This window comes from Mustela erminea, chromosome 12, assembly GCF_009829155.1.
Source record: "Mustela erminea isolate mMusErm1 chromosome 12, mMusErm1.Pri, whole genome shotgun sequence".
Lineage (NCBI taxonomy): Eukaryota > Metazoa > Chordata > Mammalia > Carnivora > Mustelidae > Mustela > Mustela erminea.
This window is the reverse complement of record NC_045625.1, coordinates 15,639,632-15,663,708: the sequence shown is the minus strand read 5'-3', so window position 1 is coordinate 15,663,708 and position 24,077 is coordinate 15,639,632.

Below are 24,077 nucleotides of genomic sequence, written 5' to 3'. Positions count from 1 at the left end.
TAATAGAGCACTGAGTGAATTGTTTTGTGCCAAGAATCAAAGATCCCCAATGCTGCTTGCTCCTCTCTTCCCATTGGTTCTCTGACTTTGACCAGATGGACACTGCCTGTTTCCTTCTCTCTCTAAACTGACCTCCTGGACATAGTGCCATCACCTGCTTAAACTCATGTCCTATGACAGGCACATCCTACTCAACTGCTCCTGTCCCAGTTCTGCTCCCATCTACAAGTGTGAGTGGCAATCAATCTCAGTAATTACATATGGAATTATATACGCAAAAGGAAGGTGGACGCCTACCACCAGTTTAATTCAATCATAGTTCACCTTGAAGAGTTAGATAGGTAAGGCCTGAGCTTGAGCTAATACAAAGAGATGGAGTAGTAGGGAAGAATACAGAGGACCAGGGGACAGTAACTCCTATTCAGAGCTTTTTTCTCAAATGCCAAGGGAGCGCTTGTGCCAAACTCATTTGTCTCGTTGATAGGAGAATTTAAAAAGTACTTGTCATAAGAAAACACAGAAAATAATAAGGTCATTTGATCCTTTGGTCAACACTCCTACATCTATTCTTAGAGTGTGTGCTGGAATTCCTGGCCAACAACAAGTTCTTTCTTAATGACTGTGCTCCTCTTTGTCCTAGCCCTGATTGCTATGGAAGTGTTCCATCTTTGAAAGTTCTCAACATCTCTGCACTTAGCATGGTGCCTGATGCATTATACATGCTCAGGATTTGCTTGAGCAATGAAAGTCATTTCTTCTGTCAAAGAAAGGTATTTCAATGGAGAATAGCTATCACAGTTTTTACCCTTTCTCAGCATATTATCTTAGTAATTATAGCATTATTGTAAGATTCAATTAAATTAATGCTCTTAAAGTGTTTGTAACAGTGGATGTGTGTTTCAGATTATTTTTATTTCAAGGCTTCTCTAGCTATTCAATCCTTTCTAAACTTCCTCCATTCAAGACCACTATTTATTTCACAAGAACTAACACTTTTCTTTGTTTGGGGTCACAGCTGATGCATTCTCTTATAGTATGGGGATATCAGCAATAGCTAGAACATTTCCTTTGACAGAGAGTCTAGGATGGCCAAAGATTGGTCAAAGTTAAGGTTCCCATATTACAGGATGAATTGTGTAGGACCTTCAAAGAGTTAAGTTAAAATGAGGCCCTTATGGTGAGACTTATCCATTATATCTTGATAAAAAGAGAGTAGGATACAGACACACACCATGCAAAGACCATATGAAGAGCTTGGGAGGAGATGGCCATCTACAAGCCATGGAAAGTGGTGCTCAGAAGAAGCCAATATGGCTGACACGTTGACTTTGGACTTCTAGCCTCCAGTACTGTGAGAAAATAAATTTCTGTTGTTTAAGCCACACTGTGTTATTTTGCTATGGGGACTCTAGCCATCTAATATCCACTAAGACTCTGGGATGTCTAAGCTGAAAGAGGGGAGAAACCTAAACGCAAGATGTGGCGTTGCCAGTGGTTACTTGAAGAAAGATTCTCAGGACTGAGAAGCTGAAACTCCAGACATACCGGCCCCTGAATTTGAGCTTCATTCATCCTGATCTTCAGCAAAGTGACTAATCTCTGTGAACCTTAGGTTTTTTTCATCCACAAAGGGGAAACAAGCAACTTACATCATAGAGTTTATGTGAGAGTTCATTGTAAAAAATGGATTTTAAGTAGATTGTGCCATACTGTACATACAATGAGTACTAGTAAAAGTAGCTCTTTTATTATTAATAACATTACTATCATTACTTGATCTTTCAATGTCTTGGTTTTAATATTTGTAAAAGAAGATATCTGTGCCTGACTAGCAGGGTGGGTGTAAAGAAGAAATGCATGAATATTGATGAATACATATTTCCATCATGTATCATGATGTGAGTGGTCTGTCCCAAGTACAAAGGATAGCTTCTGTGTTCTTTGGAGAGAATTTGAAGACGGTAATACAACTGAATAAAATTTAGTCTCCTTTAACAATGTCAGTGATGAAATATACGTGGGGTGCATCTCTCCCACCCACCTCCTGTGAGACATTGTAAACTAAAATGAGCCAAATCAAAATGAGATTAAAAAATGATTGTTATAATTATATGCTCTTCACATCTTCTGAACACTCTATTAAGTGCTAAGCTAAGCACTTTGCAAATTATGTCATTCAGTCTGTAGCCTCATCCTATAAAGTGGGTTTATAAGAGGGAAGTAAGGTGTCCAAGGTCATGAAGTACACAATGGGACGTGCCATTGAAAGCCATGGAGTCGGACTCCCTGAACCAAACTGGTTTTGTAATAGTCCTCATCATGATTTAGGGAACACCCGCTTTCCTCCCTTTCCTGTGCAGTGTACAAACAGGAAAGAAGCATCTGAGATGTTTAGCAGGACCCCATAATTAGCCTGCATATCTCCAACTTGATCTTGGTGACTGTCATTCTTGATGTGACCTATTCACACTGGCCCACTGTCTGGATCTCACTCATTTGGTGATTTATGGACCATGTCAGTGTAATTTAGTGTCTTAATGCTCCTAGTCAAGGACCATCAGATGTCTTCCAAAGCCTCTGATGTCCTTCAGAGAGAAAGAAGTAGAATTCATATGTTCACAGCTTTCGTGATCTTTCAATGAAAGGAAAAGAAAATTGGGAAAAGAATCTATAGACCTAGGCCTTTGGCTCTGAAACTTATTAGTTATGTGGCTCAGTCTCTGGCAGTTACTTCCTCTAGCCTCCATATTGCTACAGCTGCCACTCTTCGGCTTTTGACTTATTTACAGATTCACCTTTTCCTCTGGTTTGTGAGTCCCTAGAAAAATAAAATGTAATCCTATATAAAAATAATGTCTGTTTATTTGAGAACCTAGAATCTAGAGAGGCCATAGTTGAGAGTCTGCAAACATTTGACTAATGGCTGTATTAGAGGGTGGAGTTAAATAAATTTCTTTTTTTTTTTTTTAAGATTTTTAGTTATTTACTTGGGGGGGGGCACAAATAAGGGGAGAGGGAGCGAGGCAGAGGATCCTGATGTGGGGCTTGATCCCAGGGCCCCAACATCATGTCCCGAGCTGAAGGCAGACAAGACACTTAACCGACTGAACCACCCAGGCACCCCTAAGGCAAGTGTATGAATGGGCTTGCTGGGGTCTGTAGTTGTATGCATACCTGACTGCATTTATGGATAGTCCTGAGAAATGAGCTCAAGATTTTGCCTTATTTTAAGAACTACTGACTAAAAAATATGAATGTGATTCTGTATTTTAGAATAAAGAGAAAAATATCACGGAGCAAAGACAGACCATCTGTGGGATTGAAAGAAGCTCAATACAAAGGAGTATTTCAGAAGTGAAGAATAATATCAAAATTCTTCCTAGGAAGGGACACTGTCAAAAAGAAGTAGCTATACTTTTATGTTGCATTCCTGTGGCTTTCAAGATAGATATACGAATCTTGAATCTAAGAGGAATACCAGAGTTTATCTATTTTGGTCCTCAATATTCAGTTGAGGAAATCATGGCTCAGAGAGAAGAAGGAATTTGTTAAAGATCAAACAACTAATTAAATTTGAGTATTCTGACTCCTTTTTTCTTTCTATGAACCTATTCTTTCAGTGATTCCCCCCGCCCCCAAACAGTGGAACTGTTTCTTTAATGAAATATATTACCTACGGAACCCCAACATGAAAACTGAAATAATGGAATTTTTCACATTGAAGGAGGTCTTGGGGCTCTGGAACTGAATCATATTCCCTAAAGCTTGGGATGTGGAAGAAATTTTAGTTTGAAATCTACTGGGAAAATCCACTAGCTTTCATACAAGTACTAGTGCAAATTAAAAATGCAAATTAGTTAAGAAAATTTTACATGATCGTTAAATAAATAGATCCTTGCAGGTGAGAAATTGAAGGGTGTCCCCAGTTTAAAACTCCCTTTTAAGGACACGGAGGCACAAAATATACCCCTCCTCTAAAGATTTCTAGCAATATGTCCTTGGTCCCTGCATAAGCTGTCAGAGCAGACAATTGTCTGGACGGATGATGGATGACATTTTTAAAATTTTTACTTACCCTCAGCGGTCTTTGGCATGATATATAAAATGTCTGTTTTTTGGTTCCCATCTCGGTCTTTTCTTGCTTGCTTATGTAAGGGACAGCGTATCTCAAGGAGATTATTCTTGTTCAGGGGTGGCACTTACTAGGTCTCCTCAGTCTTGTCACCTGAATGGTGATGGGAAAGCTGTGCTGGGTCCAAAGTCATTGTTCTTTAAAGTAGCCAAGGTGGAGAGTGAGTGGGCTAGCCTTCAGTGTGGAAGTGGAAGGGACCAGCCTCTTCCACAATGATACTTGTGGAATTGTTCATCACAGGATAGAAGAAATGAAAGCCTTTTATTCTTTTATGCCACAAGAATGATTTTTCAAATGATTTTTTTCACCATCTTACCTGACCCTCAGTTTGTTTCCTGTGGTTAAGATTCTCCTATGGTTTGTCTCCCTCTCTGATTTCATCTTGTTTTATTTTTCCCTCCTTCCCCCTGTTCTCCTCTGTTTATCATATGAGTGAAATCATATAATAATCATCTTTCTCTGATGGACTAATTTTACTTAGCGTAACACCTTCTAGTTCCATCCACATCATTGCAAATGGCAAGATTTCATTGTCTTGATGGCTAATATTCCATATATAGGTATATACTACATCTTCTTTATCCATTCATCTATTGATGGACATCAGGCTCTTTCCATAGTTTGGCTACTGTGAACATCGCTGCTATAAACATTGGGGTGCAGGTGCTCCTTCGGATCACTACGTTTGTATCTTCAGGGCAAATAGCTAGTAGTGCAATTGCTGGGTCATGGGGTAGCTCTATTTTTAACTTTATGAGGAACCTCCATACTGTTTTCCACATTGGCTACACCAGTTTGCATTCCCACCAGGAGTGTAAGAGGACTCCCCTTTCTCTGCATCTTGCCAACATCTGTCATTTCCTAAGTTGTTCATTTAGCCATACTAACCGTTGTGAAGTGGTATTTCATTGTGGTTTTAATTTGTATTTCCCTGATGCTGAGTGATGTTGAGCTTTTTTTTTTTCCTTGCCTGGTGGCCATTTGTATGTCTTCCTTGGAGAAATGTGTGTTTATGTCTTTGGGGGCAGACGGTATTTTAGCCTTGCTCACAATGGTATTCCCACAGAGCCCTCCCCAAAGCCCTGAAGCGTTGATAAATATGCATACTTTTAAAGAGTTAGTTAATCAGTTATGGAATGTGAAACCTAAGTAAAATGGAGGCAGGAACATTCAGGATCAAGATAAGAAAGAAATCTCTAGAGGGTACCTGCAGCCCATGACCTGAGAAGCAAGGGGTTGATAGTAGCCAGTTGAAGGCAGTAAGTCAAAGAAGTTGGAAACAATTCAGACCAGAAAATACCAAAGATTTTTTTGTGAAAGGGGAACCTTAGGCCAAGGAATCATCAGGGGAGACAATGACGATATGGGGACAAGAACTGCAACCAAACTAGTATCTGGCTAATTCTACCGCACTGCCTCTTTATTACCTGGAATTGCTTTTATTGGCTCCTGCAAGGTGATTGTTTTCTAGAGCACCTTAAAGGTCCCTCCTGATACCTGATAGTAATTTTTAGGCCTTTGTTCAGGGACTGTGTGATGAAGATAAGTCAAAGTCTGCATGGGTATAACCCAAATGGATTCAACTCTTGTGTGATCCATCTTTCCAAATGTAATAGCTCAGGAGTGATTGAGAACAATGTGCTGGTTCTGAATTATAATAAAATGGAAGTTTCTTTTCTCCTGGCAGAAGTCTGAGGGCCATCAAATTCTTATCAAACATTCCTTTGAATGTGAAATAATCTTTGAGACTATCTCAGTGTAACCTCAATCATTAATCACAGGATTAAACTTACTTTGCATTTTGGAGATACAGAAAAAGGAAATGGCATACATACAAAAATTGTGTTTATATATACAGTTGTATATGTATCATATGTATTACATACATAAATTGTGTATATATATATAATTGTATATATGTTATATATATTTTATACATGACTATATTATATCCTTTTTGTATATCACACTGAGATATATTTCCTCAGTGAAAATTTTAAGGAAATAATCTGATTAAGTTTTGCCTTCGTGTACCTAGGAGATGCCTAGGAGGATTTTGTCTTACTAATTGTGGTATTTCACATAGTAAGTTCCTTCCAGACTTACACTCAAAGTTTCCATGATTCTGAGCTACATGCTTTCCCTGCTAATAGAAAGTTTATCAAACGACTGATTTCCTTAGTGTTGTGTCTGCAAAACCCTTCGTAGCTATTAATCTAAGCCTTTTTCCTTTTCATTTTAAAAACTCACGTTTCTCCAAGGAAAATTCAATCCACTTAATCCTCATTGATTGGCATTTAGTGCAGCAAGATGATGTTTTGTGAGAAGTCTGGGTGTCTAACCAGCAGTTTGATCAATTTGTTATGCTTCTTGTCATGCTAATCATATTTTGCACCTGGAAACCATGTTTCCCCTCAAGTCTTCTAACTTCATTTAAAGCCCATGTCATTTCTAATTTGACAATGGAGAAACTGAGGCATGAGGTATTGACTCTCTGAGCTTAGTCAGTTTTATTCACAGCTCTGTGCTACTGGAATTCCAACACAGCTCATTCTCATCTTTCCTTTTAAAAGAAAAGGTATATATATATATTTTTTAATCTTTATGACTCCAGTATGTTCTGTGCCCTTGAAATACTTATTTAAGTTTTCAAGAAGGAACCATGGTTCCTTCTCCTATAAAATGGGAGAAACAATATTTACCACAAGGAGTTTTTATAAAAATGTATTAAGTTGACTTACAACAAAGAACCGAGTGTAGTGCCAGGAATATAATAAATGTTCAGGAAATACGGACGTGGGGATACAGAAGGGAAAGACATAAAAGTAGTGAAGGCTCTCTGAGAACTTCCCAAGACAGGCTTCTCTAAGTCTAGTGCAGGTGAATCAATGTTGTCTGCTGTGTTTTTAAAAGTATAGATTTTGGGGGCACATTTAAAAAACCAACAGAATCAAGTCCCTAGAAGTGAAACTCAGGAATCTGCATTTATTTTTTTTTTTAAGATTTTATTTATTTATTTGACAGACAGAAATCACAAATAGGCAGAGAGGCAGGCAGAGAGAGGGCGGAAAGCAGTGAGCAGAGAGCCCGACGCAGGGCTCTGATTCCAGGACCCTGGGATCATGACCTGAGCTGAGGGCAGAGGCTTTAACCCACTGAGCCACCCAGGTGCCCCAGGAATCTGCATTTAAACCCTCCTTCCCACACATGATGCCTGTGTACACTTGGATGACTAGTGTTTGTAAGTCTACAGACAAAGCTGTAACCTTTCCATGGAGGATTCTAAAAGTCCAAGGAAGCCCTAAGCAGAGGACATCCATTGAGTAGACAGGGAATTTTAAAGGAGTTGGAACTGACTAGATGGGAAGGTGCTCAGCAAACAGAACAGAAGGTAAAACTTGCAAGTCTACCTAGCAGGACCCTGAGAGGCAGTCTCAGGGATGGAAAACATCTAATGGGGCAGGTACTTGTGAATGGATAATGCCAGGACTTGCTCCTATCCTTGCGTCCAGATACATGGGTTTTCTTCTCAACAACGGGGAAGGTGTGTTGGTCGTTTCCATAGAAGAGGGGATGATTTAAAGAAACTTTTTTAAAGCCAGCCTTCTTTGGCCTCTGTGGTTTGATTCAGCATTCATCTTCCTTTCTGTTGTTCTGGCCTAACGTTATGTCTCACCCATTGTGTTTGTTGTTCTATCTTGTATCCTTGACTTTCTTTCAGATTCATTGCCTCTTTTTAACAAGGACCTAAGGAAGAAATTCATGTCTGCTTTTTATACCAAGAACATTTGTATTTCTAGATAATTTGCTTTTGTCAAACGTAAATGCAATTGGTTGGTTAAACTAGTTGCCCTTTTCCAGCTGATTAGTAGGAAACTTGGAAAAACTAACAGAACATCATGCCTGCTTTATAGGGGTCTAATGTTTATCTCCATTTCTCCATTTCTTGTTCAACTGAACATGCCATATTATGTTTTATATGTCTTTGAATAAAACTTTAAGGGTTTTTTTTTTAAGTAGTATATATCTAAAAACTTGAAGATTAGTTTAATCCCCACCTTTTACACTAGTTTGTACAATTGGGCCCTGTCTAGTTCCCTGTTTAGTGTTGGCAAAGTATGTAATCCCCAAATTTTAACTTAGTCTTTTTTTGCTTTTAAGTAAAATAAGTGAATTTAGGCAGCATAAGCAAAAATTATGGAATTTATTATAAGGCTATTGGAATGGCTTATGTAACCCATGGTCAGTTCTATAGATGGCCTCTCAGGAAGGACTAGGACAGTTGTTCTAAACATATCTGTGCATTGGAATCACTCTGATTTAACAATACTAATGTCCATGTCCCATCTCCATAGATTATGATTTAATTGGTCTACGGTGTAGTCTAGACTTTGGAGATTTTAAGAGATTCCCAGCTGATTTAATAGACATACAGATGTAGAAACCACTGGATTAGAAACAGAAACTGGAAAGTCTTCAAAACTCTTTTTTTTTTCTTTTCCTTATTTTATCACTGATTTCTGCTTGATTTTTTTTTTTTTTTCTGTCTGGACAGAAGTCTTTTCAACTCTGTGACCTACACTGAAGAAAATATGGTCATGCTGCAGCTCACAGATTTTCTTGTTATAGGATCAACTGCTAAGAGATCCTCAAGCTCAATTCCACATTTCAGTGAAAAAATATTGGATTGACTCATCATAGATCTAATTGGTATCCCACAAACAAATAAATGTGATAAGGGTGATAAGCAGAGTTATTGTTCAAACACCGATACTAGTTGCCTAGCTCCATGTCTCAGAGAAAGGGTGAGTTTCCAGAGAAGGTGGAGGTACTGTGAGCTGGATGGACATCCAGGAAAGGTATACATTTTTTTAGAGGGGCCCTGCTAAGGCCTAAGAAATCATCCTGTGGTTGACTACCTTCTTCATTCCCTAAATGTAGACTCCCCAGGGTTCCATCTGTCTGTTGGGATGTCTTTAGAGTAGAATCACAGTCAATGAGAATTGAAATGATTGCAACAAGCATTTACTCAGTGCTTATTAAGGACCAGACAATGAACATGACATTTTCAGTAGCCATGACTTTAAATTCTCATAGGACTTCTATGGAGTAGCACTATTATATCCATTTTATGGATGAGGACACTGAGTCATAGACAGGTTAATATCCAGCCAAAGACCTTCAAATTAAACATGATGATGCAAAGTTTTGATGGGGACAGACAGCAGAGCTGTAGTTGTTAATTTCTTACAGTGATATAGAAACCGTTGCTCCCTCCTCAGCGATAATCTTCGGGAAAACTCAACCTTATACCAGTGGATACTAAGTTCTCCTGATTATCACAGTTTGAAATACTCATGAGAGCCCAGACCACAGCTTCTACAGTAGTATGTTGGACCAGATCTTTGGACCAGACTCTAATAGCCAATTGGTTTGTTCAATTTTGAAACAGCTCTGTTGAGAAGATCATAGGCCTAAACTATTAGGGCCTTGGTATATTTGAAACCAATGTTTACACCCTCACTACCTACATTACCTCTGATATCCCCATTTTCCAAAAATGAAGGTCTAGAGACTCAGTAAAGCTAAGTGTCTTATCCATAGTCCTAGAGTGATTGGGAGACTCTTGAACTTTAACAAAAAGTCTCTATGAGATACAGTTAGTTCTAGTTGGTAAATTACCTTGAGTATAGATTTGGCACTGAGCTGTAAAGATAGATTTCAATTGCCTGAAAATTAGCACAAACAGGATTCATACACCTCCTCCCACCCCTCAATGGCCCCACACACTGTCCTTGTTGTTTGTAGTAACAAATATCAAGATAGCTCCATGTGGCTAATGCCTGTGCTTGGAAGAGTTCACACCCAACTCTGCCCCCATTGGCTTGTTCAACTGCAGCACTGTGCCTAGCTGTCTCTTGGAATGTTTGATAATTAAATGCTAATTTGTTGGTGTGCTCTTTCATTTACTTTATAGTTGTTTTCTTATAAATATTTTCATTAGTTTCATTAATAATTAAAATTTACCACGCAGTTTCTAAAAATCATGTCTTCATTGGAAATAAACAAGAAATAACACATTATTACCACTGTAGGATAGAGACATTCTCATTTCATGTTTCTAAGATCTGTTGGGGGCTCCCCCATGGTTCTCTTCTATCAGTCTCATATCTCTGCTTATTGTTTTAAAGTCTTGTCTTAGCAGTACCTGGTGGGAACAGTCAGTTGAGAGTCTAATTCTTGGCTTTGGCTCAGGTCATCATCTAGGGGTTGTGAGAGACCTCCATGTCAGGCTCTGTGCTCAATGTAGAGTCTGCTTAAGACTCTTTCTCCCTCTCTTTCTCTCTCTTTCTCGCAAATTAATGAATAAGTTTTTTTTTTTAAATAAAAATTTAAAAAAACAAAGCCTTCTTATATACGAGGTAACATGAAGTACTTCCCTCAATTCTCTTGCCTCTGTGTGGCATTAGAGAGCGTATACCTTCTGATGAGGAAGTGTTAGTATTTCTCACTACCTTTAATGAAGGAGTCCTTTTTGTTATCTAACTGAAGTATTTTTTTTATAAATTTCTTTCCAGTGATGAATGCCATGTGAATAATAGCTATAACTGGTCACTTAAATATGGAATTGGGCAACACTGGGAATATCTCATCTCCTGAAGACTATTAAAGATACTGAGGTATTGAAAACTGTGTGGTATCCTCTGCATTGGTTGTATACTATAAGCTACAACTGTACTTCCTCATTGACAGTTGAAACTCTGTTTGGGGGTGCCCATAATTAGCATATTCAAATAGCCATCTCATCTCTTGAGACCATTTAATTTCTTTATGAATATTGAACCAAAAGTTTCTGCAGAATTTTTCTGCTTACATAAAACCTGCCTGTGAGGTCTACCTTGGGTCTTCATACCTTAATGATTATTGATGCTTATAATACCATCTTATTTTATTTTTCTATATTCCCCTTGGCATAAATTGCTTATTTTCCACCAAACCCATTCTCTCCATCTTTACAATAATTTAGTTCAAGTTGAACCCATGGCGCCCAGCTAGAGGCTCCATTTTACAGTGACTTACAGCTCTGTATAGCAATGGAAATCAGGTTATTGACAATGGAATGAAAATAGTTGGCTTTGACTTCACACCTTCACTTTCCTGTCATTGGGATCATAGATGAACCTCTGACATAGCTCCAAATATACAGATAAGACCAGCACTAATGATGGAGCAGAAGATGCAAGGAACCCAGATCTTCGTGTAACTTGCTGGAATAGAGTCACCACCAACCTGAAATGCTGGTCTGGTGTTACATGATAACTTCCATGTGCTTAATGCCTTTTTTATTTTGCAGTCTCCTTTTCTTGTAGCAGCCAAACATATATCTTAAATAATACACTCCTTGAAACCTGATAGAAACACAAAATTTCTACCTATTCAACTAACCTGATTCTCACACTAAGAATGAGAGGAAGGGATTTGTTATTTATTATCTGTGTTATAGGGATTAGGAAAGTAAGGCTCAGAGATGTTACTTGATTTGCATGGTGCCAGGTAATGTGGTAAATCTGGAACTTGCAGGAGCTCTGATATAAAGGACAAAGGTCTTGTTCATATACTATCTAATCTCTGCTCTCCTATAACTTGCAGTTGAAGATACAGTGAGGTTTGGAAAGCAAAATAAGACTTTTCTGTCTCTAAGAAGAGATTGACATGTATATAATTAGCTATGGTATGAATAGAAAATGAGATAATTGTAAGAACTATAGATATAAAATCACATGAGGACCAAAGGTAGATGAGACTAGTAATTGGGGACATTTGGATACAGCTCTGCAGAGAAGATGGACTTTGAAGCAAGTCTCAAAGGATGGACACAATTGAGTAACTTCATGTGTGGTATAGGAAATACATTTCAGACAGAGAGCAGAGAGGAAACTATAAGCAAAGGCAAAAAAGGCAGTCCAATAAATGTAGGTGGTTTAATGTTGGGAGGCAGCCACATGTCATTGGGATGTACTTGGGCTTGGTAGACAGATGTGGTTTTACATGCTCCCTCTGTGGGATTCTAGCTGTGTGACTTTGGGCAAGTTGTTTGACTTTCCTCAAAGGCTCCATTACTTCTTCTGCAAAATGGAGGCAAAGAAATCTACCTAGGGGAAAAAAATTATATTAATACAGCTTTTCCCTACTGGAAAAAAATATATTAATCTGTCTTTTGATGATTATTACTCTATTGACATGGCTGAACCATTTTAGGAAATTTTTGCAGACTCTGGCATGGGTGCCTGCTACCCATTGCACTGCCACAAGGTTGCCTATAAAAATAACATGCACAGGAGCACCTGGGTGGCTGAGTTGGTTAAACACCTTCAACACGGGTCGTGATCCAGAGTCCTGGGATTGAGCCCTGCATCAGGCTCCCTGCTTGGCAGGGAGTTTGCTTCTCACTCTGTCTGCTGCTTCCTCTGCTTGTGCTCTCTCTCTCTCACTCTCACTCTCATTTTCTCTCAAGTAAATAAATAAACCTTAAAAAAAAAAAAAAGCATGCACTAGGCACCTGGGTGGCTCAGTTTGTTAAGCAGTTGCCTGTGGTTCAGTTGCCTTTTGGTTCATGATCTCAGGCTCCCTGCTCAGCGGGGAGGAGTCTGGTTCTCCCTCTGTCCCCATGCCCCCGCTCTTGCTCTCTCTCAAATAAATAAATAAAATCTTAAAAAAAAAATAACATGCACAGAATCTATTTGATACAAGGTAAGGATCCTAGATTTTTTTTTCTTTTTCTTTATTTTTCTATCTATTTATCTATTTATTTATTTAAAAGAGAGAGACTGCAGGAACATGGGGAGGGGAAGGAGAAGAGGGAGAAGGAGAGAATAGGAAGCAGACTCTGCAGCGGGGCAGGGCTGCAGTGGGGCAGGGCTCGATCTCACAACCCTGAGATCCTGACCTGAGCCAAAACCAAGAGCCAGATGCTTAACCAACCGAGCCACCCAGGTGTCCCCTGAATTTTTTTCTTAAAGAACTACATTTGTACAAATAAATAAATACAACAGGTGACACCTCAAACTCAGAATCCTATATCATCATTGTCATTTTTGCATTTTCATATGTGAATCCCCAATTTCATTGTTTTAGGTCTTTGCAGTGTCTCTGCTTGCACACACTTACTAGTAATAGGAGTAGTAAAAGTAATCTGTTCTCTGAGTAAATCCATGAAAATGTTTTCCCCCATCCCCATACTTTGCATAACACCCCCTCCTCCTCCCCAGGGAAAAGTGCTTCTCTTCTCTCTGCAAGTTGGGTTTGAAGAGGATCCAGCAATTGTCTTCATTTCCACAATGTTATAAACATTGTTTTTTTTCTAGCTGGTATTTTCTGTTGTGGTACCACTGGATTTTTTTTTTTTTTTTTTTTTTAGAAGAGCAATTACCCAGGTATAAACCTTTGTTTCCGTTAACACAGGTGGCCAGGAGTGATGTCATACCGTGGTGAGTGTGCAGTGGGTCTGAGACCAGATGGTCCAGGTGCTTAAGCATTCAGAGCAGTAGATGCAGGCTAGTGGGATCATTTGTAATTAACTGCAGCATCAGCAAAAATTTTTTTTTGGGGGGGGCGGTCTATGTTGTTTTTAGTCCTACTACAGTATGTCTAGAAACTGTGTCTTTCCCAGTCAGTGGACTGAAGGAACTAGAAGAGCTTTATTTATTTTATTTTGTTTCCACCTCAGATTTCTTCTCTTCTTACGACTTTTAAATAAGTCAGTGAAAACAGTAATGTCTAAATACAACTTACTTGCACCTCTTAAGCTCTTCATGGAAAAAAACCGGTAACCGTGGTCCTTAAAATATTTGGTTCATGGATTTCATTGAGAAAAACAAAGCAAGTTCCTGAAATACAGGGCGAACCACCTCAAGGTGTTCGCTGATCTCCTTTCCTAAGAGGATCTAGTCCTGTCTGTGGCCCTCTTCTGCCACTAGTTAACTGTGGGACCTTGGTTAACTTACTCATTTTCCGTATTTAAGCTAGTTTGTGTTTCCCGGTAAATGAAAATTGTAATGAGATGATTTTTAAGGCTCGTTTTAGAGCTGTTTTTATTCTGTGATGCAGGACGAGACAAACTGTAAGTAAAGGGGAAGTAGGCAGGTGGCAAATAAATGCACTATTAGGAAAATTCAGTGACATGCTGGGTTAGACTAGCATCTGAGCGGCTAAGCCTTTTCCTCCTCAGTTATGGTAATCTTGGTAGTGTGTCAGGTTTGAGAGAGCAATGCTTGTGTCTCTAGGCAGAGTTTAGCATGGTGGTCAGTAATTCTACTCATGCGTCTCTCACATTCTGCTTTCTGCTTTACCTTTCACCAGGGTGGCCCCAGCAGGGAGTGCCTTCCTGCTTCAGTTCTGTGCTGTCCTCATGCCTGTGCTCAGGCCTTTCCTTTTGCTGTAGCTCTTGCAAGCACCAAGGGGGCTTGCATCTTGTCAGGCACTAAAAGGGAACCTTTTATTCATTTCTTAAATCCTCTGATACTGCCAATTTCTCATTCCCATTGTTTGTTTGTTTTGGAGTTATTTGTTTACCTCTGTTGTTGTGTTCTTCTATATTTTGCTTGGCAAAGAAGACAAGGTTTGAGTTGGAGAGCTGTGTCAAACTTGCAACGATAGAAAAGTTCTTACAGAGATACAGAGTTTGGTTGCTTAGTTATAGGGAGGGGGATGGTGGGAGAGTTAATGAGATCAAAGGCTAGATAGGAAGTTAGAAGTCAAACACAGTGTTTGGCATGGAAAGTGAGTACTGATAAGGGCACAGTTGGGATTTATTATTTTTAGTGATAATGATATTACCATGTAGCTTAATATTTTTCATATATTATTAACTCTTCAGAACCAGTGTGCCTATTTTGGTCCTGCTGGTTACTAGCTATGTGACCATTGACAGATTACTTAATCTTTCTGTGCTTCAGTTGTTTTTTAAATAATTTTTTTCATTAAAGGAAAGAAAAAATAACTCATAGGTTTGTTGTAAACAAAAGAGGAAGTTGGGCTGAAGTCACCCCTTGTCTTGGGCTTCATGGTCTTCAAAATGTTGAAGGATGGGAATGCCTGGGTGGCTCAGTTGGTTAAACATCTGCCTTGGGTTCAGTTCATGATCTCAGGGTCCTGGGATGGAGTCCCATGTTGGGTTCCTTGCTCAGCGGGGAGTCTGCTTCTCCCTCTGCGTGCTGCTCCCCCTGCTTGTGCTCTCTCTCTTTCACAGATAAGTAAATACAATTTTTTTAAAGATTTTATTTATTTATTTGACAGAGACAGAGAGATCACAAGTAGGCAGAGGGGCAGGCAGAGAGATAGGAGGAAGCAGGCTCCCCGCTGAGCAGGGAGCCCAAAGCGGGGCTTGATTCCGGGACCCTGAGATCATGACCTGAGCTGAAGGCAGAGGTTTAACACACTGAGCCACCCAGGCACCCAAGTAAATAAAATCTTAAAAAAAATTTTTTTTAAAGGATGAGCATATAGAAATTGCTTGATTAATCATCATCATCCCATTATTATTATCATTGTTATTCTCTGTTAATCTTGTGAGAGAAGAAGAGTTAAGGGAAAGTAGTGAATAATGATAAAGTGAGTCCTCTTAAAACTTGAAGAGTTTATTGATTGGCATCAGACAGCACTAAACCAGATGTGGCTGGGAGCCCTTCTTGGACAGGATAGCTTTGGGAAAGATATTTACAGAGAAAAGGTACAAATAAAGTAAGGAAAATTATTGATTGGGTATAGCTTAAAGCCTTGTTGGCTATTCATGATTAGTTGTCCATAGGTTTCAGTTTCACAACCATGAGACATTTCTAAGCTTAGGTTTTGGTTTGCTTTTTGAGGCCAACATGGCATTAGGGCCACCTCAGTCTAACGGCCTCCTTGCTAATTAATGTAACACTGTCCACATTTTACAAACAATAAAACAGACAGGACACGTTAGTAATAACAGAAAACTTAATGACTAATACACTTTTTTTTTTTTTTTTTTTGGTAAGCAAATAATGTGTTTCCCAAGCAGATCGTGGAAGGGGACAGGAGGCCCTAGCTTAGCAGCCTCGAAAATAAGACCACAAGTCATCCTCACCCAGTGCAGACTCGGCCATCTTTCCTGGAGCAAACCTGGGAAGATTCACTTCTCCCAGGCTTCGTGCTGAAAACAGCTTCCCAGGTCAGTAGCCTGGGGCTCAACTTGGCCACTTTGCACTAAGGTTCTTTTCCTGCTGATCAATCCTGACCTTCTGTTTTGAAGTTTAAAAGCCTCCAAAGCCTTCTTGGACATCAAATAGCTCTTACCAAATGCCATTTGGACAATTTAAATGCAAATGAATCGGCAATATTTGGGCTGCTTCCAGTTAGCTTGCTCGTGCTTTCCCAAACAAAAGAGGAAGCTGGGCTGGAGTAACCCTTTGTCCTGGATGGCCTGGTGTGGAAGTAAAATTGCACCGGACATTTGTTAAAAATAGTACTATAGATTTTATTCAGTCTCCTGTAGCAGGTGAAAGAGACTTCATTACAGAACTGAGCTCAGTTCTGCTGAAGCAAAAGGCAGGGCCGTTTTGTTTTTAATATTTATGTATGTATGTATGTATTTTTTGCACTGGGTGAGTTAGTGGAAAATTACTGGAACACACTGGGGGAAGGTTGGTCAAGATGATTAGGCTCTGTGTATGTGTGTGTGTTGTTAGTGCTTTATGCCAAGTTTGGTTCCTACCCAACCATGGAGACTGGGAGATGGTGGGGTAGGGCTTCAGCATTATCCCTGAAGATAATGTTTCAGAGCAAAGGCTCCTGGTCTTTAAGGGAAGACATTCCTGAATGGTAAAATGTAAGAGGCTGGGGGAAGATTTACATCTCAGAGGGGCACAGAAAGAATTTGTCTGAATTTAGTAATGCTGAGGGAAATGCTAAGGTTGTCTTAGTGGTCTTCAAAAACCTTAAAAATATTATTGAAGACAGTGGACTCCCATGCTCTGAATCTAGCTTGCTTTGGTTTCCAAACAAATGGAGGTATTTTCATGCTAGAACGGGATATAATACAGGTGCACAGCGAGAAAGAAACATACATCTGAAGTAAGGGGAAAGGAATCAGGTGTCTAGTTTTGTCTGTGCAGTTCATTATATGGGTGGTCTTAGCAAATCACATTCGTCTTCCTGGGCCTCAGTTTCCCCATCTGTAAAATGAAGCAGCTGACCTCTGTGGTTCTCTAAGGGACATTTCAGATCTTTTGTTTTCGATGATGATATGACTCTATGGAACTCTGATGAGGAGGAAAAAGCACTTAATGAAGGTAGCTGCATTCCTTTTTGGGATAAAACTCTTTCTTTCTGAGAATTCTTAAGTGGACTTATGAAAGGTTTTGAGAGGGAAAGAGGGCTGGTATCACCTGGTTGGGACATGTTAAAACTGAGGGACCCAACCAGAAATAGCCCCACTCATACGTAGTTAGCTTAATTTTCAACAGGGATGCAAAACAATTTAGTGGGGAAAAAAAAAAAAAAGTGTTTTCCATAAATGGTTCTGGAACAATTGGATAGACAAGTGGAAAATACAGTATCCACATTATACTATATAGAAACTGTAATTCCAGACGGACCATGAACTTAAAGTACAAACAGTAACTAGAAACTTCCGGGGGTGGGGTGGAGAGAGACTATCTTTAAGAATATGAGTTTGGCAAATATTCCTCAGAATATAAAGGCATTTTTGGAAAATAAAACTTAAATATAAAAACAACAAAAGCCTGAGGTCCCCGAATTCCTGAGTACAAAAATTCTTTTCACAGGGAGTTTGGGCTCCTCTTGGTTTCCTAGGAAAAATATACTAGGGCCCAGAAATTTGGGGAAGGTAATCATGTTAATAGCTGTAGCTGTCCCACGCTTTTGGATGTGTTCCAGGCACTGAGAATCTCACCTGTTCTAACTCAATTAATCCTTAGTGTAGTCCTTTGCATTAGGTACCATTATTCTCATCTACAGATGAAGAAACTTGCTCAGATCCTCACAACTGGAAAGCAATGTCCCTGAGGTGCAGCCCCAGGGAGGCTGACTCCAGGCAGTGTGGCAAAGACCATCTGTGGCACAGACGGTGAGGGTAGGTCCCAGGCCAGGAATCACTGAGCCAGGATCCAGTAAGAGATTCCTGTGGAGAGAAGGGAGAATGATGCTGTTCCTTAGTCTTAGCAGCAATGATTTCTGATGTGCAGTTTTAAATTTCTCTTCCCTGGTGTTTTTTTTTCCCCCCCTCCTTTGTCCCTAACTTTCTCTGGGGGGAAAAAACAAAACAAAACAAAAAACATAGGCTTCACCAGAGGCGTTGGGTTAGAGGTGCTGGAGGACCCAACAGTGGGGGCCCAGCTTGTGCATGGGCTGCAGGGGAATCAGAAGAGGAGAGGAGAGGGGAGGGGATTTAAGGACAGGGCTGAAGCTGAGTGAGGGGAGAGACAGGCCATAGAGATGGTGGCAGGATATAGGACAGTCAGTGTGTGGTGGGGACAGAGGCCATCCAGGGCAGATGAAGACCAAGTTGTGAAGAGGAGTTTGAACTGGAAGGTGACAAGCACCCAGCAGGATCATTTCAGCTTTGTTATTTAGGGCATACTTGGGATGAGGAAAAGAATCCTAGGTTCCCAGAAATTGTGGGATGTATCCACCTTTCCCCACCCCAGGGAAGAATGGGTCACTTTTGGCTGCTCTGAATTTCAGAATATTTAGGTGATAGGCAACCTCTCCATCTCTGGGACTGTGTTGCAACATCACCATTCTGAATCCTTCTTGGTCTTCAAAGATCAGTTCAGATCTATTGCTCATCATAAAGATTTTCCTGTCCTTTCAGTCGACATCGATTTCTACCTTCTTTGAACTCCAAGAAGCACTTAGAGGCTAAACTGCCCAATCTAGCACTTGCTCTAAGTTTGCATTGTAAATTAACTGCTTTATGTAAGGCGGTCCTCTCTCCCTGACTGAAACAGGCAGCTTGTCTTGATCTCATTTTTCTTTTATGCATTGTCTAACACCAGACGGGGCACACAGTGCGAGCATCCAATCTCCTTGCTCATAAAGCTAGTTCTGTATCTAGCATTGTAGCCAAATGCACACAACACTTTACAGAAGGTTTTCATAAACTTTTGTTGAATCAAATGGTCCCAACAACTTTATCCTTAATCTAATAAAAGGTTTAAGGTACACTTTCCCCCACAAACTTCTCCTTCTCTTTCTTTATCTCTTTCTCTCTCCTTCTCTCTCCCTTTCCCCTCCCTTTCTCTTCCTCTTCCTCTCTCTCCCCCTCCCCCTCTTTCTCTCCCTCTCTGTCTTTTTCTGTCCATACCCCCTGCACCTCAACCACAAGTTAGATAGATCCCATCTAGGATGATTTTAACATCAAGAGCCTGGATATAGGATACACGTCCTGATGGCAGATCTGCCAGCGTTTTGAAGTTGAGCACAAGGGAAAAATTGAAACACAGTCTTTTCTCTATGCAAAGTGTGCTTTGGTTTTGCATAATGCATTGTGCTTCAGGTGCCAAGTTCCAGACACAAGGAGAATTAATGGAATAACATCGGTAAAGGGCTTTAGACTCCTCAGAGGAAGTTCCCCAGCCTCATTAAAGGTAATATTATTCCAGTTATAGAGTTTAGTTAAAGACAACAAAATAATATTTTCCTGACTTTATTGCTAATTTCTCCATGTTTGGCAAAGCAAGCTGTGCTCTGCATTCACAGGCTCTGTCACCCTTGTGGGTCACAGATTTGCACTTCAGAACAGCCTGCACCAGGGTATCTATGAGTGGGAACTGTGGGGGTAGAGGGGAGCATGCATTTCTTTTAATATTTCTGTGCCTATAGCTCTTGTCACTCTGCACATTTTATTACCTATGAATACGCTTTTATTTCCTATTGAATTGCTAGTGTCTTAGGGGCAAGGGACCATACTGCCTTGCTCAATGTTGTGATCCCAGGGACTAACACAAATGCCTGGCATATAATGGAAGTGTCATAAGGAGTAAGTGAATGACGGTGGCTCAGTCGGTTAAGCATCTGACTTTGGCTCAGGTCATGATCCAAGGGAGGGTTCTGGGATCAGGCCCCACAGATCTGCACTCAGCCAGGAGTCAGCTTTTCCCTCTCCCTCGGCCCCTCCCCCCACTCATGCACTCTTTCTCCCTCTCTCTGTCAAATAAATAAATAAATAAATAAATAAATAAAATCTTTAGGAAATAAAAGAGTAAGTGAATGAATGAATGCATGTAGCTTTATCCAATAAAAATTAAGACTGAGAGACTAAAGGAATCTGGAGAGACCAAACTAACCTCTATGTTTGGATGGGAACATTCTATGAGCTTAGAAGAAAGGCTTTCAGAATGTTAACTGATATCTGCCACCTTCTACTGGAAGCAATCTAAATTCATTATAATGTGCACATTTCAGTGGAGGCCACCAGAGACCATGCCTTGACCTACAAAGCCTCTATGATCTGGCTTCTATTCCTTTGATCCTATCTTCTGTTACTCTCCCCTGTCAGACTGACTCTGCTCCAGTTACTATGATCTCCTTGCACTTCTCAGATATACCAGCCCTCTCCCAGGTCAGGCCCTTCACACTTACCGTGCCCTCCATATGGATGGTTCTTTCCAAGATGCCCTTTCTCTTCATGGACTCACATGAACAGGCTTCACAGAGAGATCTTCAGGGACCACTCTACCTAAAACACCATCTCTCTTACTTTCTTCTTCAGAAAGTCCATCTCTTAGTCTTCACAGCACTTAACACCACCCAACATTTATTATATATTTAGTTATTATTATATTTTTAATGTACTAATTCTGCCATTCCCCACTCCAGTGTTAGCTCCATGAGAGAAAAAATAGTTTTTGGCTTATTGCCACTTCTTCATAATAATATTTGCATGTAGTAGATATTTAATACATGCTCATTGAGTAGATGGATGGATAAATAAATGAATGGATAAACTTCAGCATGGACTGTGGGCCTAACACTGTATCAGGAGTTAAAAGAACTTCAGGTTTTAGGTCACTCTTCTGTTCTTTCTAATCTAGGTCTCACTCATGTGATTTCAGTTTCTGAATCCTAAGTCCACTATTAAGGAAATATAGTTAATACTACCTACAGTGTCTCAGATACCTGGGTGGCTTAGTTGGTTAAGTGTCTGCCTTCAGCTCAGGCAATGATCCCAGGATTCTGGAATCAAGTCCTACATCCAGCTCTCTGCTCAGTGGGGAGCCTGTTTCTCCCTCTTCCTCTGACCCTCCCCCCTGCTCATGCTTGCTTGAACTCTCTCTCTCTCTCTCAAATAAGCAAAATCTTAAAAAAAAAAATACTGTCTATGATATCTAAGTTAGAGAATTGTTTTGATACTATAATAATTATTTTTAATAATAACAACAATGATAGCTAAAATTTACTGAGGCCTTAATGTGTGCCCAGCATTTTGTTTAGTGTTTGGATAATTGTTCTCTTTCAATTTTTTTTCAAAAATTCTATTTTCCCCATTAACCTTCTCCTTGTTTGTAAAACAACGATAACAATTATCTTCATTTTGCAAAAAAGACAAGCAAACAGAAGATACATATAAGGGGGCACCTGCGTGGCTCAGTTGTTTGAGTGCCCTACTCTTGATTTCGACTCAGGTTATGATCTTAGGGTCATGAGATCAAGCCCTGCACTGGGCTCTGTGCTGGGTATGGAGCTTACTTGGTTCTCTTTCCTTCTGCCCCTTCCTGCTCATGTGCTCTCTTTGTCTCAAAGAAAAAAAAATAAATAAGGAGATAAATATAAAACTATCTTGCAAATAGTAAAGCCCTTCGTGAATGAGAGGTATTCTCATCAACAAATTGTTTGTGTTCAGTTCCGTAGTGAAGGTCCTCTGAGTTAGGCTTTTATATCAGTGCCTTCATTCATACTGTGTATAGACACAAAATAGGTGCTTGGCACAGATGTGGTTGCTGACAAATGTTTAATAACAGTCTCTCTGAGGGAGAAAATCTTCTGTAGCATCTGCCAATTTCCATGGTATAAATGCTCCCATCCATCCTGTTGGTTACATGCTACCAACTCGGAGTCACTGAATTTGTAATTGGATGTAGATGTTGACAGTCACTTCTCTTCAGCCAGAAGCATGTTCCCGATGTGTTAGTGTTACACAGTTTTCTAATAGCTGTATTTCCCTCCAGTCACCTCTCTCCTTTATCTACAGGGCAACCAAAGTGGTCTTTCTACATACAAGATACACTCTTTGGTTCAAAATTCTTCATGGCTTGCCACTCTCTCATTGTCAAGTTAAAGATCAAATGTCTTAATATTGTCTTGTCCTATGAAACTCTCCATGAGTTCTCCTTGGCCTGTTCCCTAGCTTTGACTATTTTTTCCAAACTTAGTCCTTTGCTTCCACCACTCTTGAAGAAGCAAAAGTTCAGGGAAGGTGTCTGCTGTGCTCATCATTGTTTCCTCAGTTCTTAATGTAGCACCTGATGCTTGTTGGGTGAGCTATGATTGTAAGATGTTATATTCTAAGTACAGAGTCTTCGGCCTCGTTATACGATGTGACTGTGCATTTGCCCAGTATTTGCACACATTTCCAACTTCCAGGATTTAGCTTGGCAGAGAGCATTACTGAAGTTGCTTTATGTCTGGCGCATTATTATTCAATCTCATCTCCCCTGGTGCAGAGCTGGCGGGCTGCTCCTCCGTGACAGATGTGCTTGCTTTTGTTGAGTCACCACCACAAGGCGCATTATCAGTTTTACTAATGTTTGCTCTCCTGTACTCTAACAGGTAGTGTGATTCATCCAGTCAGTGCAAGTCAGGAGATGGATGCACACAGAAATCCGAACCATGGGATGGGTTGCACACAAAATTTCATCCCCAGGGGGAAAACATGACTACTGCATGCATGGGTAATATGTGGACATATAAACAAAGATAAACACTCATATTTATATTCTTGATTATTTGATTCTGGAAGCATTGCAGATCTGAAGGATTGGGATGGATCTTTTATTACTTGTTGCTAAGTACCAGTTTGCCAGACTGTGCTAGATTCAACACATCTGAGTCAGCTGGAGATAATTTTCATATTCAGTTTCCTCTGTTCAGAACTTAGATATATATTTTTTTTTTAGGAGAGCAAGGGAGAACCTGGGAATCTGCAGTTTTTAAAAGCTCCAAAAGCTCTAGAACTGATTCATACAGGCATCCAGGCTTGAGAATGCATATTTTATACCATGTATACCTCACATGGGTAGAGGGACGGTGTTTCATTTTGCACGCCAACTCAAACCAGTTGGACGTGGTTGCCTAGAGTTTTACGTTTGGAAAGAATCTGAGGAAGCTTCGTGAAAAGTGCCATGATTAACTAGTGATGGCTTTAATGAGCTTGCATGGAAACATAGCAGTATTTACTCCTTGTAGTTGATGACCCCTGCACTGTCCAGCCACATAAGTTCAGTCCCCTTTACAATGACTTGAACTGTGGCTTCTCAGTGTTTCCTGGGACATTTGCAAGGAAAAGTCCCAGTGCTCTCAGGGTAACATACTCCATCTCTCCATGGCTCTTTCTCATTTGAATTAAAGATCTCTTCCTGGGGATACCTGGGTGGCTCAGTTGGTAAGCGACTGCCTTCAGCTTGGATCATGATCCCAGAGTCCCAGGATCAAGTCCCACATCAGTCTTCCAGCTCCACGGGGAGTCTGTTTCTCTCTCTGAACTTCTCCCTTCTCATGTTCTTTCTCACTCTATCTCAAATAAAATCTTAAAAAATCTTAAAAAAATATTTTTCTGAGGATTCCATTCAGATTGAAATTTTATACCTTGGGACCAAGCAAAACAAGTCTACAACTTTTACCTGTGATGGCCCTTCACCTATGGTGTGGTTGTGATCATAATACCTTTGTTCACATTTGTTCT